The sequence below is a fragment of the Myotis nattereri genome (genome assembly GCF_964212035.1).
Source record: "Myotis nattereri genome assembly, chromosome: 15".
In the NCBI taxonomy this organism is placed as follows: Eukaryota; Metazoa; Chordata; class Mammalia; order Chiroptera; family Vespertilionidae; genus Myotis; species Myotis nattereri.
In genome coordinates this window covers 14838320-14851219 of record NC_138090.1, presented here as the reverse complement: position 1 = coordinate 14851219, position 12900 = coordinate 14838320, and the positions used below count along the sequence as shown (strand labels likewise).

The 12900-nt window shown below is 43.0% G+C and overlaps 1 protein-coding gene across 1 annotated transcript in view; it reads right to left on the bottom strand.

The window, feature by feature from the left end:
* The window catches only part of WWP2 (WW domain containing E3 ubiquitin protein ligase 2), a 119723-nt gene that overhangs the window by 106550 nt on the left and 273 nt on the right, over positions 1-12900 (bottom strand). The window lies entirely within an intron of this gene.

Sequence of the window (12900 nt, the reverse complement as noted above, 5' to 3'; positions counted from 1 at the left end):
ATTGAACATAATCAAAGCATAGTGATTAATCACAAAAACAATATTTAATTATATATGTGTTTTCCGATGGTCTTAGGCGACCCCTGTGAAAGGGTCGTTCAATCCCCGAAGGGGTCACGACCCACAGATTGAGAACCGTTGATTCAGACAGAAGTTGGAGGAGCAGGGAAAGCGAAGGAAGGAGCAGGGGAATTGGAGTGAGGAGAGACCAACGGAACTTCAACTGTATCTGCAACATTTTATCTTTTAATGAAAAAAGTTCTGAAGCAAATATGGCAAAATGTTAATATTCATTAAATCCAGATGGTAGTTTTTATGACTGTTTGTTATCTACTCTCTGACCCATTTCATATGTTTGATCTTTTACATAATTTAACAATAATTTTAAGGGGAAAAAAGGATCTTATTTTGAGTAATGAAGGAAAGATTAATGATTATACATTAAGCCTGGGGGCTTTTAAGTAACTGAGGTTAAGGTACGAAAGGCTGGAAATCCATTATTTATAGACTTTAAAAATAAAAGAATCTTTAAAATCTTCACATCCACTGGGACTCTTTCTTTCCTGAGGCAACTTGACTGAGAGCAGTTTTTAAACTCGTTTGTTCTCCCTGAGCTCTAGCTGCTTTTAGCCGTTGTTCCAAACTCGAGAGAATCCTGGAGAATAAGACCTGAAGGCTCCACGTGGCCCCCTACGTGGGGAAAAGACCGAACCTCGTGATCTATAGCCTTCGTGGCCCGAAAACAACATCACCCAGGTAAATCCTAAAGAAGGCTCAGAACGACGCCAACTGGGAAAGCAGGAGGAGCAGCAGTGACACCGCCTTGCGTTCCCTCTCCAGTGTCTGCCATGGAGCCCACAGTTTGCTAATCATAATCTAGGCGGTTCTGTGGGGCTGTTTGTCTTTCCAGATCCAATTAGCAAGAAACCAATCTGACGTTACAAGGTAGGTATCTTGAACTGTAAAACCTTTCCAAACCATGTAAGGAAAAAGAAATAGGCATTACACAGCATCTATCCCAGCAAAACTGTACACTGCTGAAGTAATTTTCCCCCTGGCAATAGCAATGGGAAGTGTTTGCATCCAAATCACTTCAAATAATCTGAGTTAGCATAAACCTCCATTCCTATTACCTAATACGCCATGTCTGGCTTTTAATTAAAAAAAATAAAAGTTATGCTAAAAGGCAAGAAAAAACAGTGTGAAGAGACAACACAAACATCAAAACCAGACTTAGATATGATATAGATTTTGGAATTATCAGACAGAGAATTTAAAGTAACTGATTAAAAAATAAATAAATAAAATAACTGATTAATATGTTAAGGGTATTAATGAAAAAGGTAGACAACACCCACGAACAGAAGGGTAACATAAGAAAGATTCAAAAGGCCAAAACCGGTTTGGCTCAGTGGATAGAGCGTCGGCCTGCGGACTGAAAGGTCCCGGGTTCGATTCCGGTCAAGGGCATGTACCTGGGTTGCGGGCACATCCCCAGTAGGAGATGTGCAGGAGGCAGCTGATCGATGTTTCTCTCTCATCGATGTTTCTAACTCTCTATCTCTCTCTCAATAAAATATATTTTAAAAAAAAAAAAGAAAGATTCAAAAGAAAATTCTAGAAATCCAAACCACTGTAACATAAATGAAGAATGCTTCGATGGGCTGGCTCATCAGTATACCAGACATGGTTAAGGAAAGAATCAGTGAGCTTGAAGATATGTAATAGAAACTCCCAAACTGAAACATACAGAGGAAAAAATACTTTATAAAAACAACAACAGAACATCCAAGAATTTTGGGACAATTTCAAAAGGTGCAAAATACACATAATTAAAATATCAGACGAAGAAAAAACAGAGCAGAAGAAATATGTGAAGTATCGATGGCCAAGAACTTTGCAAAATTAATGATATATACCAAACCACATATCCAGAAAACTCAGAGAACATCAAACAGAATAAATACCAAAACAACAAATAATTAATAAAAAACATATAAAAAATTACACCTGGACATACCAAAGACAAAGAGAATATCTTGAAAGAAAACACTTTACCTATAGAGAAATAAGGATACAAATCACAGCAGCCTTCTTGTGAAGCAAGAAGAAAGTGCAGTGAAATATTTATAGTGTTGAAAGAAAAAATAACGCCAACCTGGAATTTGTGTATCCAATGAAGTTATCCTTCAAAAGCAAAGGAGAAAACAACAACAAAAAAAGACTTTCTCAAACAAAACCTGCTCTGCAAGAAATGTTTAAAAGTTCTCCCGGGAAATGGAAAGTGATATGGGTCAGAAACTTGTATCTACACACAGAAAAGAAGAGCAGGGGAGAAGAAATGAATGAAGCTCCACCCACTGGCTTCTTTACACACTAGATTGACACATAGGGAAAGGGCGTGTGCTGAGAAGGGTTGCCAAATAGAAAACAAATAAGAGGACTAACAAGACAGGTGAGAAGCAGAAGAAAAACAAAGCAGTGAAGGAGGACAGGAATTTGGGCTGAGGGTTGGAAATAGAAATTTTAAGTTATGGACAAGAAGTTTCATTGAGAATGTAACTTTATTTTTAAATATATTTTTAAATTGATTTTAGAGAGGGAGGGAGGGGGAGAGAGAGAGAGAGAGAGAGAGAGAGAGAGAGAGACTGAAACATCAATGATGAGAGAGAATCATTGATCGGCTGCCTCCTGCACACACCCCACTGGGGACCAAGCCTGCAACCCAGGCATGTGCCCTTGACCAGAATCGAACTGGGGACCCTTCAGTCCGCAGGCCGATGTTCTATTCACTGAGCCAAACCAGCTAGGGTGAGAAGGTAGCTTTTGAGGCAAAGATTGAAAAAGTACAAGATGGGAACTGAGGATATCTGTGGAAAAACACTTCAGGCAGATAAAAGGGCAAGAGCAAAATCTCCTGAGATGCTAGCATATCTTGGAACTATAAGGAACAAAACAGGGCTAGGGTGGCTGGAGGGCAATGAAAGAGCAGGAAAAAGATAGCCATAAGAGATGCATTAGAATTTATCCTGTTAGGAAGAATTAACTTTAATGAAATATGAAATGCCTTGGAGCAGTGGATCTCAATTCTTTCCGCACATTTGAATTATCTAGAGAGAGCACTTAAAAAAAACAAAAAAACAAGCCCAGCCGGTGACGTGGCTCAGTGGTTGAGCATTGACCTATGAACCAGGAGGTCACAGTTCGATTCCCAGTTGGGTTACTGGCTCCATTCCCAGTGTGGAACTTGCAGGAGGCAGCCGATCTATGATTCTCTCTCATCATTGATGTTTCTATCTCTCTTTCCCTCTCCTTTCCTCTGAAATCAATAAAAACATATATATTTTTTAAAGTTAAACATAGAATTACCATAAGACCCAGCAATTCCATTTCTACGAATATATCCAAAAGAATTGAAAATATGTATCCACACAAAAACTTGTACATGAATGTCCATAGCAGGATTATTCATAATGTCTAGAGTAGGCAAGTAGGAGAGAAAAAGTTTTTTTTAAACAGTGGGTTCATTTAAAATGTCCAATATCTGAGTATTGTAAGTCCAGAAATAGAAAAGAGGGGGAAAAAATCATAAAAGAAATATTACCAAAAAAATTTAAGCTGAAATGGAATACACTTCTAGACAGAAAGGACCCAATTGCCCAGAACAATAAATGGGAAAAGAAGCACCCTAAGGCACAATGGCATGAAACTTGATAACGTGGGGATAAAGAGTATACAGGCGTCCAGTCACATTTACAAAGAACAGGAGTCAGAATGTCATCAGATTTCCCAACAGCAATACTGAATTCGAGAAGACAATGCAATGCTTTCAAATTTCAGATAAAATTATTTCCAATCTAGAATTCTATAACCAAGAAAAACATCAATCAAGCATGAGCGGAAAACAATGACATTTTCAGATTTCCAAAGTCTCAAAAACATTGCTTCGAAAACTTTCTCAGGAAGCGGCTGAAAAATGTGCTCCGGGGAAGTAAATGACAAGATGCAGGATCCTAGGTATTCACATGGGAAAGGCAAAAGGAATTCCTAGAATGGGGGTGAAAAGAAGTCCCAAGGCATTATGGGGCAATAGTTTAGAAAGCAACCAGTCCAGCCCAGCCGGCGTGGTTCAGGGGTTAAGCATCGACCTATGAACCAAGAGGTCACAGTTCGATTCCTGGTCAAGGCACATGCCCAGGTTGTGAGCTCAATCCCCAGGGGGGGGCATGCAGGAGGCAGCTGATAAATGATTCTCTCTCATCATTGATGTTTCTATCTCTCCCTCTCCTTTCCTCTCTGAAATCAGTAAAAAAAAATATTTTTTTTAAAAAGAGAAAGCAACCAGTCCAGATCAGACAGTTTATAAGAAGTTGTCATCTCCAGATGAAAGAAAGAAAATGGAAGATTACAGGATGCATCGAAGTGCACCGAAAGAAGCATTATTTCAGCTCCATCAGAATGCTTGGAACTGATGTGATAGGTAAACAGAAGATTACGCAAATAAAAAAAATCGGAAAATATGTAACTCTAGTAAAAACAAAAGCACAAGAAAGGAAATGTAATCCGAATCCATGACGTGGCTCAGCTGTGAATAATATTTATAATCACAATAACATACTATTTAATCTAAACTTGTGCTATGGTTAATAATCAGAAGATGGGGATAGAAGTGTGTGCTTGTGGAGACTGGCTGCAAAGAAAGCTAATTCCTCATCTTCAATGGTTAAAAGACAAGAGATAAAACTGACAAGCTAAGAAATAACAGTATAAGAACAGCATACGTATCACATTGGAAATGCAGAAGTCAACACCAGAAGGGATCTAAGAGTTAATGGTCATTGATTCCATGCACTAAGAATCAAGAATAAAAAGAGGTGAAGCAAGGAACTGCTGTCACATTATAATTCTTATAATGCTATTTGACTTTTTTCACTATGTGCATGTATTGTTTTGTGCATAAATAAAATTTAAATTCAAGAAAGAAAAAGGATTCTCTTCAAATCAAGTCAGAGGATGATGTTCTTATTTAATTTTAATAAGAACAGCTGATAAACATTCATTTAGTGTACTGGGTTGAATTGTGCCACCCCACCCCCCCAAAAAATATGTCTAGGTGCTAACCCCCTGAAACCTGTGAATGTGACCTTATTTGGAAATAGGGTCTTTGCGGATGCAATTAAGTGAAAGGTTGTGGATGAGATCACCCTCACAGGAGACACAGGGGAGGAGCCATGTGAAGACTAAGGCAGAGACTGGAGTCATGCACCTCCAAGCCAGGAATGCCTGGACCCCCTCCCCCCCCCCCCCCCGAGAACAGTGGTTCTCAACCTATGGGTCGAGACCCCTTTGGGGGTCGAATGACCCTTTCACAGGGGTTGCCTAAGACCATCGGAAAACACATATATAATTACGTGTTGTTTTTGTGATTAATCACTATGCTTTAATTATGTTCAATTTGTAACAATGAAAATACATCCTGCATATCAGATATTTACATTACAATTCATAACAGTAGCAAAATTACAGTTATGAAGTAGCAACGAAAATAATTGTATGGTTGGGGTCACCACCACATGAGGAACTATATTAAAGGGTCGCGGCATTAGGAAGGTTGAGAACCACTGCCCTAGAAGAAGCAAAGGATTCTCTCCAAGAGCCCGGAGGGATAATGGCCCTGCTGACACCCTGACTTCTGATTTCTGGCCTCCAGAACGATGAAAGAATAAATTTCAAGTTTGTATCAATTTGTTCCACAGATTAGAAACAGAAAAGCTAATACAATTAGCAGCAAAGGCTTTAGAAGATTTAAATTTCAACTGACATCAGGCTGAAGCTGGAAGTCTTCGGCACATTAGCAACACATCCGTGGGGCGCCCAACTCCCATATCCACCTGGATCCAGGCCCCTCAGTAAATTCCTTAAGAAGTAACTCTGCAGTCACAGGGGAAACAACTTGTTGATGCCACTACTAACAGGACAACCAGCTTTTGAGAATTTGAAGATAATGTATCTATTTCAATGATAAGTAGCAGAGTGAGGCAAGAAGGACCGCATTAGATTAACAGGCAGCCTTTCTCTGCTCTTCACCATCTTCCTCCTCCTTTTGCCTCCTTCCTTTTCCACTTGGCTAGGCTCTTCCTCCTCCAGGCTTTTCCTTTTCCCTGCTGTGATACAGGCCTCAGGCCCTGCGCTGCTGGACTCACAGTCAATAGGGCAGCTGCCCTCCGCCTCAGAGTTAGACTGTAATACAACCTGGACCGAGGCTCTGGGGATTTATCAGCTCGGCCCTAGAGGAAACAAAGAGTGTCCTTACACCTTTAATTTCAAATAAGAAACTCGGGGGGGGGGGGGGGGGGACCATCTTCCATTGCCTATAATCTATTGGCTTGTAAAAAGAGAAGAGCCCTGGCCAGTGTGGCTCAGTTGGTTGAGCGTTGTCCCATGTACCAAAAGGTCGCCGGTTCAATTCCTGGGTCAGAGCACATGCCAGAGTTGCAGCTCGAGCTGATTAATGTTTCTCCTCCACATAGATTTCTCTCTCTTTTCCTCTCTCTCTAAATCAATAAAAACATATTTAAAAAAAGAAAGAAAAGAAATTATTAACTAGGATAGTTAATTCCCGAGTCCTTGTCATTAGCCAAATTAAGCATGTCAAGGGCCCACCTATTGGTTCAGGATTTCCAGAGACATCCAAAAGGCAACAAAGATATACCATAGTCCTTTTCGGCTAAAATACTTGAAATACCTGAGATCAAAAAAACAGGGAGAAATCACCTGGGAACAGCAGAGGAGGCTGAGTAACACGCAGCGCCCTGGCCCCAGAAGATGGAGAATAATGGCTGCTGTTGCCGGCACTAAAACCTTAACTCGACCTCCACAAGGCACGGAGGGTGCATTCAAAACAGGACTGGTTGAGTCTTTATTTTATTATTACTAAAATATAATTCACAGACCATAAATTCACCTTTTTAAAGCATGTAATTCAGTGGCTTGTAGTTAGTATATTCACAGAGTTGTGCAACCATCACTATTATCTAGCTCCAGAGCATTTGTATCATCCCAAAAGAAAACCCCACACCAGCAGCAGTCGCTCTTCATTCCTCTCTGCCCCCAACCCCTAGTAACCATTAATCTGCCTTCTGTATCTATGAATCTGCCTACTCTGGACATTTCAAGTAAATGGAATCATAGAACATATGATCTCTGAGTCTGGCTTCTTTCACTGAGCGTAATGTTTTCAAGGTTCACCTGTGTTGTAGCATGTATCAGTACTGCATTCCTTTTTAATGGCTGAGTAATATTCCATTGTACGGATATACCTCCTTTGTTTAGCCATTCAACAATCGATGGACAACTCAACATGTGGGTTGCTGGGATGGGTTGATTCTTGAAGCCAGAGGACTGTAACGGCCACGGGCACCTTCCGCAGGCAAGCAGCCAGCATTCTGACTGCGCCTTTCCAGGCCCCTGTGTGTTCACCCTGTCCATTCCTGAGCCAGGGTCAGTCTTTCAAGAAATGCTCATAGACACCAGTCTGTGCAAGGCTCTGGAATTCAAAGGTGAATGCCATGGGGCCTCTGCCCTCTGGGAGCCCAGATAGACCCCCGTTAAATCCTTGAAGAGCTTTTGGCAAGACAAAGCAACCACACGCCAGATAGCTCTTGCAATATCCTACATACCTGATCATTCTTAGTACCCAACTTCAGCAAGAACCTTTCAGACCAGTCAATCTTTTAGAGGCAAATTGGTTTAATTGCTCACTAGCCTTTGAGTGATATTGGACAAGCAACATACCCTCTCTCTAAGACTCAATTCCTCATCTCTGAAATGAACCTAAATAATAGATCCTATAATGAACCTTATAAGTTTACGGTAGGGATTAAAGGAGTTCAGGCAAAGCAGGCAGCACATAGTAAGTGCTCTCTGAGTATTAATGACAAGCTAAACCAGTTCTTCTTGATGCTGTAATTCTAGGCTCTGGAATTCCTGTAGCTTTGAGGCAAGAAACCACTGAACAACGACCTCAAAATGGAAGAGTCTGTGCAGCAGATGAGCCAGGGAAGAGCAAAACCACGCACCAGCATCCAGATTTTATTAGTAATGAGCCAGCTGTAGGAACGGGCGGAGCTTCCTCTCTATGGCTATAGATCCGCCCGGCACCCACTTCCTGAAAGATGTGGAAGAAAAGGTCTGCCCAAAAGATTCTTCCTTCCTTCACACTCCCATGCTTTTCCCGTTCTTCCCAACACGTGCGCTTCTGTCTTGGCCTCTCTCCTCCAGCCAGCATTGAGCTGGTGACCTTCCACTCTCCAAAGGCCCAGAAAGTATTGAAAAAAACAACCAAATGGAACTGAACTTTGCCAGATGACATCCGTACAAAGGACCAAGCTCATGAAAGGAGGGAGGGGGAGCACAGTGGAAATACAGGCTAATAATAAAACAGACTGGAAAGCAGATCTCGCAACAAAACAGGAAGCAAAAAGCATGCATGCCACAGAGGAAGAGGGCCTGTCCTAGGTCAGGACTGCCAAGTCTTGGTATTTGGTGTTTTCTAAGAAATAGGTGTGAACACTTGACTTAAATCACAAAATGTTTGTTTATAAACTTAGAGGGGGAGGGGCAGGAGCAGGGGACTGCAACCTTCTAAAAAAGATTCAGCCCTAGCTGGTTTGGCTCAATGGATAGAGCCTGCGGACTGAAGGGTCCCAGGTTCGATTCTGGACAAGGGTACATGCCCAGGTTGCGGGCTTGATCCCCAAGGGGGTGGAGGGGCGTGCAGGAGGCAGTTGATCAAAGATTCTCTCTCATCATTGATGTTTCTATCTCTCTCTCCCTCTCCCTTTCTCTCTGAAATCAATAAAAATATATTTAAAAAAACAAAAAGATTCCATTGGTTCTTCTAAAGGGGAAACAAGATCTTCCCTTTTCTTCCTACCCCTCAGAAATTCCAGAGTCTATAACAGTCCAAAGTGACTCAAAATCACTCAAGAGCAGCTCACTGATTTGATTCCCTGGGAGTTTACATTCTGGCGCCCATTTCTGCATGTCTCTCGTTGGAAGCATCAGATCTGGACCCAGAAGACCGAGATTCAGATCCCAGCTCTGCCATGTCTACGCTGCATGACTTTATGTGGGTCCTTTCACCTCAGGGAGGTTCTGTTTGTTTGAAATCTATGAAACAATCGGATGCCTGACAAACAGCATGCATTCCGCGCACCGTAGGTAAAACCAGCATTTTAGACATTAAAAGCCCGTTACCCATCCTTCTTGGAAATCTCTACATTGGTTGCCAACCCAGAAAGCCAGACCAACTCTGGAACCTGGCACTCAAACCGATGCCAGCGGCACTACACGGCAGCACACGTGGAAGAGCAGCACCCTCAAGAGAAACAGAAGCCCGTTACCTTGCAGTCTGCAAAAGAATCTCTACATGAAAGGGGACAAAGAGGGGAAACCAAGTTCCCTGAGATATAATACAATGCTTTGCTACACGGGTATAATAGCATAAACAGTTTTTATTTCCAAAATCTGACTTCCAATAAGAAGCACTCCTTGGATATGTATCCACACTGCTCCGTAAGTGACTTGGCCCAGGCGCTTAACTGTAAATACTGTCCCCGTGCTAACTGCTTCCACATGTGCATCTCCAGCCCAGGCCCAGCTCCAGACTCTCTAATTGTCCACAACACTGGCACTGAGGTTTCAGGACCAGCGTGAACAAAAGTGAGCCCCAACCCTGTTCCTCCTCCAGGCTTCCCCACTGCAGTTCAGGATGATTCCATTCTTCTAGTTCAGTGGTTGGCAAACTCCTTAGTCAACAGAGCCAAATATCAACAGTACAACGACTGAAGTTTCTTTTGAGAGCCAAATTTTTTAAACTTAACCTATATAGGTAAGTACATTGTTATTAACTTAATTAGGGTACTCCTGAGGCTTAGGAAGAGCCACACTCAAGGGGCCAAAGAGCCACGTGTGGCTCGCGAGCCGCAGTTTGCCGACACCAGTTCTAGTTATTCACACCACAGACCGTGGAGTCACCCTTGACCTTTCTTCCTCACACCCCACATCCACAAACCCTGTTGGCTATACTTCAAAATATACCCAGGGCCCAACCTCTCCTCACCACCTCCATCGCTACCACCTGGCCCAGCCTTCACCTGGAAAATGGCCATCGCCTCTGAACGTGTCTCTCTGCTTCTGGCCTTGCTCCTCTTTCTTTTTTCTTCATATGGCAACCAGAGCGAGCCTCTTAAAAGGTAGGATGGATCGTGCCCACTCCCACTGCTCAAAACCCTCCAATGGTGCCAATGGAATGAAAACCAACGTCCTTACCAAGGCCTGCAAAGCCCTCCACCACCTGCCCATCTCTCCCCTTACCCTCACCACCTCTCTGACCTCCTCCTCAGCATCTCTCCCCCATCACATCCCTCCAGCCAGGGGCCTCCCGGGTGGTCCACAAACCCGCCGGGGGTGCTCCTTCTGTAGGACTGTTGAATTTGCTGTTCCTTCTGCCTGGACCACTATGTCCCATTCAGCCACACAGCTTTGTCCCCCTCATCTTCTTCAGATCTTCACTCAGCCGGCACCTTCTCAGGAAGGCTTCTCTGAGGACCCAAACTCAAAACTGCCACCCCAGCCGACATTCCACAGCCCACTTCCATGCCTTATTATAACATCATATACTTGGTTGTTCTGTTTATTGTGCCTTTTCCCACTAAAATGTAATATCCACAAGGGCAGAGATGTTTGCCTCCCTTGTGTGCTATATTCCCAGTGTTTAGAACAGCACTGTCCAATATAATTTTTAACTTTCTAGGAAACACATTTTTAAAAACTAAAAAAGAAAACAAGTGAATTAAATTCCATTTACACTGTGTTTAACCCAAAAAAACTTAAATAACCAATTAGGGAATGTACTCACGTTGTATTAATATTACATTTATTATATTAATGTTATATTTACTATAATATAAATATACCAATGAGATATTATCTTTTTTTATACTAAACCTTCAAAATCAGGTGTGTCTTTTATGCTCATAGCACATCTCCAGTGCTAGACAGCCTCATGTGTCTAGTGGCCACCATCCTGGACAGCTCAACTCCAGAACAATGCCTGGCACAGAGCAGGCACTTACAAATATTCATTGGACGAGAGAATGTTTTCCCAGGAAGAGGCAGCTATGGTACAGTACAGAGTTCCGAACTTTGATTGCATCCTACAGTCACAATTTTTGCTGTCTATATACTATTTTTTTTCTTAAAATGGCATACGTTTATACTTGATAAAACACTTTAAAACAAAACTTTATGTCCTTCTATGACTGGAAAAGTATGGGTCTAAGGATAAAAGGCCTGGCCGTGGGTCCCTGCTCAGTCATTCACTAGCTCTGGACTCTAAAGCAAGGACTTTGTTAAGCCTCGGTTTCTTTATTGGTAGAACAGGGACAACACTGGCCTTGACGGGACTGTGGTGAAAGTTAAATGAGATGCTGATATCGGCCCTTTGTAAACAGGAAAGTAGTCATCAAGTAAGAGGCTGAGAAGCCCAGCCAAGCCTTTTCCCCAGGCCTGTCGTATTCACTGTGGACCAATAACACAAACTGGCAAATCAGACGAGAGAAGAGCTAGGACTTGGGTTCAAATCCCTTGTCCTACACTTGTTGCTTTGTGACCTTCAGAAATTGTATTCACTAAACACTTACCAAGTGCCACAACGTGCCATACACTAGGCTAGTAGCCAAACAAACCAACTAAGACATGACTGCCCTTGAAGGATTAGCAGTCCAGCAGGTCAACAAGAGCAATCAACTGTTGAAAAATCAAGTCATCTCTCTTAGTTCTGCTTGCTCATTGTGGAATGAGAATAATACCTTCCGAACATAACTCACTGGACTGCTACAAAAATCATCTGTAAACGTTTATCAAATACTCCAAAAACTTGAACTCAGAATACGTTAGCGAAGTGCTTTTCTTCCCCCCTACTTGTAACATTTTGGGTTCAGAACCATGCCGGCTCCTGTGACTGTCCAGCCTGAGCATTCGCTCCAGTTATACCACATCCATGAAATTCATTCCACTGCTGCAAAGCTTCGTCAACACAAAGAAAGAAAGAGGAAAAAAGGACGAACAGCTTTTCACAAAGGCGTTTAATCTCAAAAATCATGATCCTAAAACCATGGTTCTAAGGAGCACAACACAGACCTCGCAGTCACCCTACCTAATCAGTGTGTCAAGATAAGCAGTCACATGGTCAGGGACGCTGAATAATTTAAACAGAAGAGGAAAAGTCAGGACGCCGGGTAAGGAGACACTGTCCAAGGTTTCAGCAATCGCGATGGTGCTGAGGTCAGGCGGAGCTAGGTGGCCCTCCACAGTTTAGGCTAAAAGCCATCCTACGGCCAGAGCAAAAGTGCCCACATACTCTTTTTTTTTTTCCTTTTTTCCCCAGCTTAGAAATTGATGGGATCTGGGGAAAAAAATCTCAAAGAAAGATGATCTGCAGGGCTAGGTTCCCAGGAAGTGGAAACCCTCCCTACCCAAGCAGGGCTAAGTGGGTGTGACGAAAGCAAGAGAAGATCCTGTGGTCCCTCCTGAAGTTTAAAAACTGAATGGGACCGAAATCAAAGTCTCGGGTAACTATCACTTCCGAAGGAGGGAGAAGGGAGAGGCTCCCAGCTGGGGTTCAGGCAGCATCTTCTGCATCTCCCCTTCTTGCCCTCCGCGGCAGACGCCCACTCTCGGGCGCCCCCTTCCCGTTCAGTCCCCAGTCGCCCCTTCCCCCGGTCCCGACCCCTCCACAGAGGCCACCCTCTCCATCCCTGGCGCCTAAGCGCCATGCCCCTTCCAGAAGGACTGGCTGCCCGCAGCCGCACCCGCGGCTGCCTCGGCGCCCCCCTC